The 12,652-nt window shown below is 39.4% G+C and overlaps 1 non-coding gene across 1 annotated transcript; it reads left to right on the top strand.

The window, feature by feature from the left end:
• The first annotated feature begins 11,143 nt into the window (after positions 1-11,143).
• LOC148567002 (small nucleolar RNA R71) lies at positions 11,144-11,251 on the top strand. Its single transcript, XR_015882890.1, has one exon. It is a non-coding gene; the product is annotated as a small nucleolar RNA R71 (small nucleolar RNA).
• Positions 11,252-12,652: the final 1,401 nt, after the last annotated feature.

The following is a 12,652-nucleotide window of genomic DNA, read 5'->3' as shown; positions in this document are numbered from 1 at the left end:
AAGGTCCAAAGCAAAAGAAGAGTGTGCTTAAGAACCCTGGACACCTCTAATTGGGGACTTTAGCAAAGCTGAGTCACAATCTGAAAAGGTTCACCCAGTTATGTGTCTGTGGCATTTATGTATCCGGTGGTAATACTGGAAAACAAAGTGCTTAGGGCCACGGCCAAGACTCATAAATTAGCTGTGTTCAAGAATCAACATACTAAACTAGGAGAATCAATAACACTATCTGAACTCTGAGTTCCTATAGATGCCAATCATTCTGAACCTCAATGGATAAAGTGAGATGCCAAAACTATTCAAGAGGCAAAAAGCTACAAGTCCCGCTCATCTGATTGGAGCTATGTTTCATTGATAGTTTGGAATTTATAGTATATTCTCTTCTTTTTATCCTATTTGATTTTTAGTTGCTTGGGGACAAGCAACAATTTAAGTTTGGTGTTGTGATGAGCGGAAAATTTATACGCTTTTTGGCATTATTTTTAGTATATTTTTAGTAGAATCTAGTTACTTTTAGGGATGTTTTTATTATTTTTTATGTTAAATTCACATTTCTGGACTTTACTATGAGTTTGTGTGTTTTTCTGTGATTTCAGGTATTTTCTGGCTGAAATTGAGGGACTTGAGCAAAAATCAGATTCAGAGGTAGAAGAAGGACTGCTGATGTTGTTGGATTCTGCCCTCCCTGCACTCAAAGTGGATTTTCTAGAGCTACAGAACTCAAAATGGCGCGCTTCCAATTGCGTTGGAAAGTAGACATCCAGGGCTTTCCAGAAATATATAATAGTTCATACTTTGGCCAAGTTTAGATGATGTAAAAGGGCGTTGAACGCCAGTTCTACGCTGCTGTCTGGAGTTAAACGCCAGAAACACGTCACAAACCAGAGTTGAACGCCAGAAACACGTTACAACCTAGCGTTCAACTCCAAAAGAAGCCTCTGCACGTGGAAAGCTAAAGCTCATCCCAAGCACACACCAAGTGGGCCCCGGAAGTGGATTTATGCATCAATTATTTACTTCTGTAAACCCTAGTAACTAGTTTAGTATAAATAGGATTTTTTACTATTGTATTTGACATCCTGGATTGTATTTTTGATCCTGTGATCTCGTTTTGGGGGCTGGCCATTCAGCCATACCTGGACCTTTCACTTATGTATTTTCAACGGTAGAGTTTCTACACTCCATAGATTAAGGTGTGGAGCTTTGCTGTTCCTCATGAATCAATACAAAGTACTACTATTTTTCTATTCAATTCAACTTATTCCGCTTCTAAGATATTCATTCGTACTTGAACATGAATATGATGAACGTGACAATCATCATCATTCCCACGAACGCGTGCCTGACAACCACGCGAAATAGAGGAAATTGCAGTGACGCGTTCGCGTGCCTGACGCGAACGCATGGATTGGAAACTGCACAAGAGACGCGAATGCGTGGACGACATGGACGTGTGGCAAGGTAAAACACTGGATGACGCGAACGCATGGATCACGCGATCGCATGACGTACGCGATCTACAGAATCTGTAGAATTCGCTGGGGGCGATTTTGGGCCATGTTTTGACCCAGTTTTCGGCCCAGAAAAGCAGATTAGAGCCAGAGAACATGCAGAGACCAGAGACAACATTCATTCCGCATAATTTTAGTTTTTAGATCTGAATTTACTTATCCTCTAGGTTTTTCTCTCTACACATTCATAGTTCTTAGGATTTTGTTTTTATTGCTTTTTGGATTGGGATATTGAGAAGAGTTATTACCTCCGCCAAGACTTCATCATTCTAGTTTGTCTCCTTACTTGTCACTTACTCTTTCATATCCTTAATTTGTTCAGAATTATTATTGGATTATTTTTAGAATTTATTAATACAAGAACTATTTTTATTTTTAATTGGTCTCTTTGATTATTATTATTTATCATGTCTTTCTCTACTTCCCTTTCTTATTTTGCAAAGTTTACATTCATAATGAGCGAGTAGTTCCATAACTTGATTGGGAGTTGGTTGAAAGGAGAACCTTGAGCTGAAATGCTCAAGAGTAAAATTATAATTGGGTTTTTTGTTGGGTCGCCCTCTAGTCACTGACACTAGTCCTTTCCAAGGGAGAGGATTAGAACATGTGAAAAGAAATTGACTTCCAACTTGCTTGACTTTCCTTTATCTGGTGAAGGATAACTGAGCAGAACAATCTTCAATTATCAATTAATCTTGAGGGAACTCCAACAAGGATAGGTCTTCCGACTAATCTACTCCCGGTCAAGGTTTTTATTTAAATTACATAAATTCTCTGATTTAATTTCCTGTCTATCAAACTCAAACCCTCTTGGAAAATATCTGATTAATAAAATAGCACATCTTTCTGCAACTCGTTGGGAGACGACCTGGGATTCATACTCCCAGTATTTTAATTCTAATTTTTGTGACAACCCTTCTAAATTTATAGGCAGATTTTTGTTGGTTAAGAACTGTACTTGCAACGTATCTCTTATAATAATTTTTTAACTCGCCAATTTCTACCACGTCAATTTTTGGTGCCGTTGCCGGGGAGTTGCAATAGAGTGCTAAGTTATTGATTGGAATTTATTTATTTGCATTTTATTTTATTTTGCTACTATGAGCTGCATGTTTCTTTCATTAAATGACATGTTCACTTCCTGATCCAAGCTTGCCAGTATTTGATCCTGAGATTGAAAGAACTATTTCACGTATAAGGCAAGCTCGGCGTCGGTTAGTCCTCTCTGAGGGCGAATCTGAAACGTCACTTAAGGAAAAAACAAGCTCCCTTTCTACTGATTCGGTTGACTTACGTGCAGGTGACATGGCAGCACCTAGGAGAGTTATTATCCAGGTAGCTGGAGCCCCTGATTTTACAATGCAACCGTTTCAAGCGCATCACCCAGCGGTGGCTACAGATTTTGAAATAAAGACTGCACTACTCAACTTGATGCCTAAGTTTCATGGCTTACCTGCTCAAGAGCCTATCAAGCACCTTAGGGATTTCTAGGCAGCCTGTTCTACTGTCAGGCGTGATGGTGCAGATGAAACTTCTATTTTGTTAAAAGCCTTCTCATTCTCTCTTGAGGAAAAGGCGAGAGAGTGGTACTACACTCAACCCGCAGCAACTGTTTCTGACTGGGATACGCTTAGAAGAGAATTTTTGGAAAAATGCTTTCCAGCTGAAGTTACTGATAAACTGAGGAAAGACATTTCTATGATTGTTCAGGACAAATCCGAGACTCTCTACGAATACTGGGAGCGCTTCAACAATCTCCTGGAAGCATGCCCCCACCATATAATTGACAAGATAGTGTTGCTCGGCTACGTCACACAGGGCATGAGGCCTCAAGATAAGACCACTTTGGAAGTGCTAGCAATGGGTCTATGAAAAAGTACAAGACCACTGATGATGCATGGCAATTGATCAGCGACTTCGCTAAATCTACTCGAAATCACAGGCAGAAATAAAGTCGGTCAAAAGCTGTTGCAGAGGTCTCTTCTAGCAAGGAGACTACTGCTCTGACTCAGAGTATATGTGAAATGACCAACTTACTGAAGCAGATGCAGTTGAGTCAACAACAAGCGCAGCAAAGCCAACAGTTAGTCCCACAGAGAGTGTGCGGGATCTGTGCTGATTATAGCCATTATACTGATGAATGTCCACAGCTCCAACAGGAAGACAACACTGTGGCAGCCACTCATAACTTCTATGACCACCCCAATCAAGGTGGCAGCTACAACCATGGATGGCAGGACAATTCCAACTAAGGTTGGAGAGATAATTCTAATCAGAGTTGGAGGAACAACAATAACAGAGGAGGAAGAGACAATCAAGAAAATCAGAGGTGGAATAATAACAACAACAGGCAACAGAACCAAAACCAGCCTTACAGAGCACCTCACCTGAGGCAATCCCAAGGAGCACAGCACAACCAACAACAAATTCCGCAGATCATTCAATCTAATTCCTCTCCGAGTGACGAGGTGTTTCAATCCCTTGCGCAAGGACAAAAGAACGTGGAAAGTTCACTTAACGGTCTAACATCCGCTATACAAGCTCTCATCTCTCAGCTCGGATCATCCAATACTTCAAACACTCAACATGCAAGCTCCAGTGGAATTCCTTCTCAACCCTTACCCAATCCAAAGGGTGGCATCAATGCCATCACCCTAAGGTCTGGAACCACACTGCAAGAGAGGAACCAGGAGGAGCCAATCCCATCAGATCATGCCTCAGCTGAAGAGGACATACAAGACATGGTTGAAGAAGAAGCTCAACCACAGAAAGAAGCACCAAAGGATGCAGACGCTGCAGAAAGCGCCATTCCTATTCCATTTCCACAAATTGCAAGGAAGCCCAGGAAGCAGATGGAACTTGATCCCAAAATGGTGGAAATATTCAAAAAGATTGAGGTAACTGTTCCCCTTTTTTATGTTATTCACCAGGTACCTAAATATGCAAAGTTTCTAAAAGATTTATGTATACATAAAGACAAAATTAATGAATTAGAAACTATTCCTTTAGGTAGTTCTATATCTGCTTTAATGGGAGGTATACTTGAAAAGTGTAGTGATCCAGGTCCATGTATGGTTAATTGTACTATTGGTGGTGTGATATTTTCTAACTGCATGTGTGATTTAGGAGCGTGTGTTAGTATAATGCCTTTGTCTATATATGATACCTTGAGGCTCCCTCCCTTAAAAAGGTCGGCAGCTTGGTGCGCAGAAATCGTGACGGTTCCATTCCTTGGTAACGGCGCTAAAAACTCAATACGCACGTTCATGATCTTAGTTCTTTGTCACAACTTCGCACAACTAACCAGCAAGTGCACTGGGTCGTCCAAGTAATAAACCTTACGTGAGTAAGGGTCGATCCCACGGAGATTGTCGGCTTGAAGCAAGCTATGGTCACCTTGTAAATCTCAGTCAGGCAGATTCAATTGATTATGGAGATTTAGTAATTAAAAGATAAATAAAATATAAAATAAAGATAGTGATACTTATGTAATTCATTGGTGAGAATTTCAGATAAGCATATAGAGATGCTTTCGTTCCTTCTGAACCTCTGCTTTCCTATTGTCTTCTTCCAATCATTCATACTCCTTTCTATGACAAGCTGTATGTTAGGCATCACCGTTGTCAATGGCTACATCTTGTCCTCTCAGTGAAAATGGTCCAATGCGCTGTCGCTGCATGGCTGATCATCTGTCGGTTCTCGATCATACGAGAATAGGATCCATTGATCCTTTTGCGTCTGTCACTACGCCCAGCACTCGCGAGTTTGAAGCTCGTCGCAGCCATCCCTTCCCAGATCCTACTCGGAATATCACAGACAAGGTTTAGACTTTCTGGATCTCAAGAATGGCCGTCCATGGATTCTAACTTATACCACGAAGACTCCGGTTAAGGAATCCCAGAGATACTCATTCAATCTAAGGTAGAACGGGAGTGGTTGTCAGGCACGCGTTCATAGGTTGGGAATGATGATGACTGTCACGATCATCACATTCATATTAAAGTGTGAATGAATATCTTAGAATCAGAATAAGCTTGAATTGAATAGAAAAATGATAGTACTTTGTATTAATTCATGAGGAACAGCAGAGCTCCACACCTTAATCTATGGTGTGTAGAAACTCTATCGTTGAAAATACATAAGTGATAATGGAGTTCATTGGTCTCGGCCCCAGAGGGGAACTGGAGTAACAAAGACTAAAAATGATCAGAAGATAAAACTCAGGATGTAAATACAATAGTAAAAAGTCCTATTTATGCTAAACTAGTTACTAGGGTTTACAGAAATGAGTAAACGATGTAGAAATCCACTTCTGGGGCCCACTTGTTGTGTGTTTGGGCTGAGCATTGAGCTTTACACGTGTAGAGGCTTCTCTTGGAGTTGAACGCCAGTTTGTAACCTATTTCTGGCGTTTAACTCCACTTTGCAACCTGTTTCTGGCGTTTAACTCCAGAATGCAGCATGGAACTGGCGTTGAATGCCAGTTTGCGTCATCTAAACTCTGACAAAGTATGGACTATTATATATTGCTGAAAAGCCCTGGATGTCTATTTTCCAACGCAATTGAGGGCACGCAATTTGGAGTTTTGTAGCTCCAACAAATCCACTTTGAGTGCAGGGAGGTCAGAATCCAACAGCATCTGCAGTCCTTCTTTAACCTCTGAATCTGATTTTTGCTCAAGTCCCTCAATTTCAGCCAGAAATTACCTGAAATCACAGAAAAACACACAAACTCATAGTAAAGTCTAGAATTGTGATTTTTATTTAAAAACTAATAAAAATATATTAAAAACTAACTAAATCATACTAAAAACTATGTAAAAACAATGCCAAAAAGCGTATAAATTATCCGCTCATCACAACACCAAACTTAAATTGTTGCTTGTCCCCAAGCAACTGGAAATCAAATAGGATAAAAAGAAGAGAATATACTATAAATTCCAAATATCAATGAAACTTAGCTCCAATTAGATGAGCGGGACTAGTAGCTTTTTGCCTCTTGAATAGTTTTGACATCTCACTTTATCCATTGAAGTTTAGAATGATTGGCATATATAGGAACTTAGAATTCAGATAGTATTATTGATTCTCCTAGTTCAGTATGTTGATTCTTGAACACAGCTACTTTATGAGTCTTGGCCGTGGCCCTAAGCACTTTGTTTTCAAGTATTACCACCAGATACATAAATGCCACAAACACATAACTGGGTGAACCTTTTCAGATTGTGACTCAACTTTGCTAAAGTCCCCAATTAGAGGTGTCCAGGGTTCTTAAGCACACTCTTTTTTTTTGCTTTGGACCTTGACTTTAACCGCTCAGTCTCAAGTTTTCACTTGACACCTTCACGCCACAAGCACATGGTTAGGGACAACTTGGTTCAGCCGCTTAGGCCAAGATTTTATTCCTTTGGGCCCTCCTATCCACTGATGCTCAAAGCCTTGGATCCTTTTTACCCTTGCCTTTTGGTTTTAAGGGCTATTGGCTTTTTGCTCTTGCCTTTTAGTTTAAAGAGCTTTTGGCTTTTTCTGCTTGCTTTTTCTTTTTCTTTCTCTTTTTTTTCGCCATTTTTTTCTTTTTTTCTGCAAGCTTTTGTATTCACTTCTTTTTCTTGCTTCAAGAGTCATTTTTCTGATTTTTCAGATCATCAAATAACATTTCTCCTTTTCATCATTCTTTCAAGAGCCAACATATTTAACATTTATAAACATCAATTTCAAAAGACATATGCACTGTTCAAGCATTCATTCAGAAAACAAAAAGTATTGTCACCACATCAAAATAATTAAACTAGTTTCAAGGATGAATTCGAAATCATGTACTTCTTGTTCTTTTGTAATTAAAACTTTCATTTAAAAGAGGTGATGGATTTGTAGGACATTCATAACTTTAAGGCATAGACACTTAGACACTAGTGATCATGTAATAAGACACAAACATAAATAAACATAAAGCATAATAAACGAAAAACAGAGAATTAAGAACAAGGAGATTAAGGAAATAGTCCACCTTAGTGAGGGTGGCTTCTTCCTCTTCTTGAAGAACCAATGGTGCTTTTGAGCTCCTCTATGTCTCTTCCTTGCCTTTGTTGCTCCTCCCTCATAGCTCTTTGATCTTCTCTAATCTCATGAAGGATGATGGAGTGCTCTTGGTGTTTCACCCTTAGTTGTCCCATGTTGGAACTTAATTCTCCTAGGGAGGTGTTGATTTGCTCCCAATAGTTTTATGGAGGAAAGTGCATCCCTTAAGGCATATCAGGGATTTCATGGTGGGGAATTTCCTCATGCTCTTGTTGAGGTCCATGATCTCTTATTTGCTCCATCCTTTTCTTAGTGATGGGCTTGTCCTCTTCAATGAGGACGTCTCCGTCTATGTCAATTCCAGCCGAATTGCAGAGGTGGCATATGAGGTGAGGAAAGGCTAACCTTGCCCAAGTGGAGGACTTGTCAGCCACCTTGTGAAGTTCTTGAGGTATAATCTCATGAACTTCCACCTCCTCTCCAATCATGATACTATGGATCATGATGGCTCGGTCTATAGTAACTTCAGACCGGTTACTAGTAGGAATGATTGAGCGTTGAATGAACTCTAGCCATCCCCTAGCCACTAGTTTGAGGTCATGCCTTCTTAATTAAACTCGCTTGCCTCTTGAGTCAATTTTCCATTGAGCTTCTTCCTCACATATGTCTATGAGGACTTGGTCCAATCTTTGATCAAAGTTGACCCTTCTTGTGTAGGGGTGTGCGTTCTCTTCCATCATTGGCAAGTTGAACGCCAGCCTTACATTTTTCGGATTGAAATCTAAGTATTTCCCCCGAACCATGGTAAGCCAATGCTTTGGATTTGGGTTCACACTTTGATCATGGTTCCTAGTGATCCATGCATTTGCATAGAACTCTTGAACCATTAAGATCCCGACTTGTTGAATGGGGTTGGTGAGAACTTCACAACCTCTTCTTTGGATCTCAATTCGGATCTCCGGATACTCATTCTTTTTGAGCTTGAAAGGAACCTCAGGGATCACTTTCTTTTTTGCCACAACTTCATAGAAGTGGTCTTGATGGACCTTTGAGATGAATCTTTCCATCTCCCATGACTCAGAGGTGGAAGCAATTGCCTTTCCTTTCCTCTTTCTAGAGGTTTCTCTGGCCTTAGGTGCCATAAATGGTTATGGAAAAATAAAAAGCTATGCTTTTACCACACCAAACATAAAATGTTTGCTCGGCCCCGAGCAAAAGAAGAAAGAAAGAAGGAGAAGAAGAGGAGAAATGGAGGAGAGGAAGAGAGGGGTGTATTCGGCCAAGGGGAAGAAGAGAGGGTTGTGTTGTGTGAAAATGAAGAAGGAGTGAGGGGTTTATATATGAGTGAGGGAGGGTGTAGGGTTCGGCCATTAGGGTTGGGTTTGGGAGGGAAATTAGTTTGAATTTTGAAGGTAGGTGGGGTTTATGGGGAAGAGAGGATGGATGTGATTGGTGAAGAAGTGATGGGAAAGAGTGATTGAGGTGATTGGTGAAGGGTATTTGGGGAAGAGAGTTATGAAAAGGTGTGAAGAGGAGAGAAGAAGATGTGGGGATCCTGTGGGGTCCACAGATCAAGTGGGGTCAAGAACTTAACATCTCTGCTCCAATTAGGCGTGTAAAATGCCCTTGCTGTGCAATCTTGGCATTTAACGCCAGACTGCTGCTTGTTTCTGGCGTTAAACGCCCAAATGTAGCCTGTTTCTGGCGTTTAACGCCAGGCAGATGCTTGTTTTTGGCGTTAAATGCCAGATAGATGCTTGTTTCTGGCGTTTAAATGCCAGACTGCTCTCCTCCAGAGTGTGCTGTTTTCAATGCTGTTTTTCATTTTGTTTTTGATTTTTCAGTAGTTTTTGTGACTTCACATGATCATCAACCTAATAAAACACGAAATAACAAAAATAAAATAAAATAGATATGATTAAATAACATTAGGTTGCCTCCCAACAAGTGCTTCTTTAATGTCAATAGCTTGACAGTGAGCTCTCATGGAGCCTCACAGATAATCAGAGCAAGGTTGGAACCTCCCAACACCAAATTTAGAGTTTGAATGTGGAGGCTTTGGTTGACTCTGCAGTGAGAGAAGCTTTTCATGCTTCCTCTCCATGGTTACAGAAGGAGATCCTTGAGTTTTAAACACAAGGTTGTCCTCATTCAATTAAAGGACTAACTCTCCTCTGTCCACATCAATCACAGCTCTTGCTGTGGCTAGGAAGGGTCTTCCAAGGATGATGGATTCATCTTCATCCTTCCCAGTGTCTAGGATTATGAAATCAGCAGGGATGTAAAGGCCTTCAACCTTTACTAACACGTCCTCTACTAGTCCATAAGCCTATTTTCTTGAGTTGTCTGCCATCTCTAATGAGATTCTAGCAGCTTGCACCTCAAAGATCCCAAGTTTCTCCATTACAGAAAGTGGCATTAAGTTTATTCCTTACGCCAGGTCACACAGGGCCTTCTCAAAGGTCATGGTGCCTATGGTACAGGGTATTAAGAATTTGCCAGGATCCTATTTCTTTTGAGGTAATTTCTGCCTATCCAATGCATTTAGTTCATTGGTGAGCAAGGGAGGTTCCCCAAGTCTCATTACCAAATAATTTGGCATTCAGCTTCATGATTGCACCAAGATATTTAGCAACTTGCTCTTCAGTAATGTCTTCATCCTCTTCAGAGGAAGAATATTCATCAGAGCTCATGAAGGGCAGAAAGAGGTTCAATGGAATCTCTATGGTCTCTAGATGAGCCTCAGATTCCTTTGGTTCCTCAAAGGGATACTCCTTATTGGTCACTGAACGTCCCAGGAGGTCTTCCTCACTAGGATTCACGTTCTCCTCCTCCTCTTTGGGTTCGGCCGCATCATGGAAGGCTATGGCCTTGCACTCTCTTTTTGGATTTTCTTCTGTATTGCTTGGGAGAGTACTTGGAGAGATTTCAGTGACTCTTTTAATCAGCTGGCCCACTTGTGCCTCCAAATTCCTAATGGAGGACCTTGTTTCATTCATGAAACTTAAAGTGGCCTTAGATAGATCAGAGACTATGTTTGCTAAGCTAGATGGATTCTGCTCAGAATTCTCTGTCTGTTACTGAGTGGATGATGGAAAAGGCTTGCTATTGCTAAGCCTGTTTCTTCCACTATTATTAAAGCCTTGTTGAGGCTTTTGTTGATCCTTCCATGAGAAATTTGGATGATTTCTCCATGAGGGATTATAGGTGTTTCCATAGGATTTACCCATGTAATTCACCTCTGCTATTGCAGGGTTCTCAAGATCATAAGCTTCTTCTTTAGAAGATGCCTCTTTAGTATTGTTGGATGATTCCTTCAATCCATTCAGACTCTGAGAGATCATATTGACTTGTTGAGTCAATATTTTATTCTGAGCCAATATGGCATTCAGAGTATCAATTTCAAGAACTCCCTTCCTCTGAGGCGTCCCATTACTCACAAGATTCCTTTCAGAAGTGTACATGAACTGGTTATTTACAACCACGTCAATGAGTTCCTGAGCTTTTGCAGGTGTTTTCTTTAGGTGAATAGATCCACCTGTACAATGGTCCAATGACATCTTTGATCATTCAGACAGACCATCATAGAATATATCCAGGATAGTCCATTCTGAAAGCATGTCAGAAGGACACTTTTTGGTCAGTTCCTTGTATCTCTCCCAAGCTTCATAGAGGGATTCACCTTCCTTCTGTCTGAAGGTTTGGACATTCACTCTAAGCTTGCTAAGCTTTTGAGGAGGAAAGAACTTTGCTAAGAAAGCCGTGACCAGTTTATCCCAAGAGTTCAGGCTATCTTTAGGTTGAGAGTCCAACCATATTCTAGCTCTGTCTCTTACAGCAAATGGGAAAAGCATAAGCCTGTAGACCTTGGGATCAATCCCATTGGTCTTAACAGTATCACAGATCTGCAAGAATTCAGTTAAGAACTGAAAAGGATCTTCTGATGAAAGTCCATGAAACTTGCTATTCTGTTGCATCAGAGAAACTAATTGAGTTTTCAGCTCAAAATTGTTTGCTCCAATGGCAGGGATTGAGATGCTTCTTCCATGTAAATTGGAATTAGGTGCAGTAAAGTCACCAAGCATCTTCCTTGCATTGTTGTTATTTTCGGCCATGTCTCCTTCTTTTTCGAAAATTTCTGTCAGATTTTCTCCAGAGAGTTGTGCTTTAGCTTCCCTTAGCTTCCTCTTTAGAGTTTTTTCAGGTTCAGGATCAGCTTCAACAAGAATGTTCTTGTCCTTGTTCCTGCTCATATGAAAAAGAAGAGAACAGAAAATATGGAATCCTCTATGTCACAATATAGAGATTCCTTTATGTGAGTAGAAGAAGATATGAATAGAAGAAGGAGAATCCAAACACAAGGGTGAGGAGTAGGTTCGAATTCATAGATGAAGAGGAGTGTTAGTAAATAAATAAATAAATAGAAGGAGGTGAGGGAGAAGAATTTTCGAAAATTAGATAAAATAAAATAAAAGTATTTTTGTTTTTAAATTAGAATTAAAATTAAAAATTCAAAAATTAAGAAAGGAAAAATTAAATCAAATTAAATTAAATTTAAAATAATTAGTTAATTTAAAAAGGAATTTTGAAAAAGATGAAGGTGATTTTCGAAAATTAGAGATAGAATTAGTTAGGTAGTTTTGAAAAAAGATAAGAATCAAACAAAAAGATAGGATTAGTTTGAAAAAGATTTGAAAATCAATTTTTGAAAAGATAAGAGGTTATAAAAGAAGTTAGAAAAGATTTTGAAATTGATTTTGAAAAGATGTGATTGAAACTTATTTTGAAAAAGATTTGAAAAAGATAGAATTTTTAAATTGAAAATTTGATTTGACTCATAAGAAACAACTAAATTTTAAAAAGTTTTAAAAAAGTCAACTCAAATTTTCGAAAATTTATGAGAAAATAAGGGAAAGATATTTTTTTTTTATTTTTGAATTTTAACAAAGAAAGAGAAAAACATCAAAAAGACTCAATGCATGAAAATTTTGGATCAAAACACATGATGCATGCAAGAACACTATGAATGTCAAGATGAACACCAAGAACACTTTGAATGTCAAGATGAACACCAAGAACATATTTTTGAAAGATTTTCAAGAAAAGAAAACATGCAAGACACC

This window comes from Arachis ipaensis, chromosome B4, assembly GCF_059453495.1.
Source record: "Arachis ipaensis isolate K30076 ecotype BB chromosome B4, ASM5945349v1, whole genome shotgun sequence".
Taxonomy (NCBI): Eukaryota; Viridiplantae; Streptophyta; class Magnoliopsida; order Fabales; family Fabaceae; genus Arachis; species Arachis ipaensis.
This window is presented reverse-complemented; position numbering and strand designations above follow the sequence as displayed.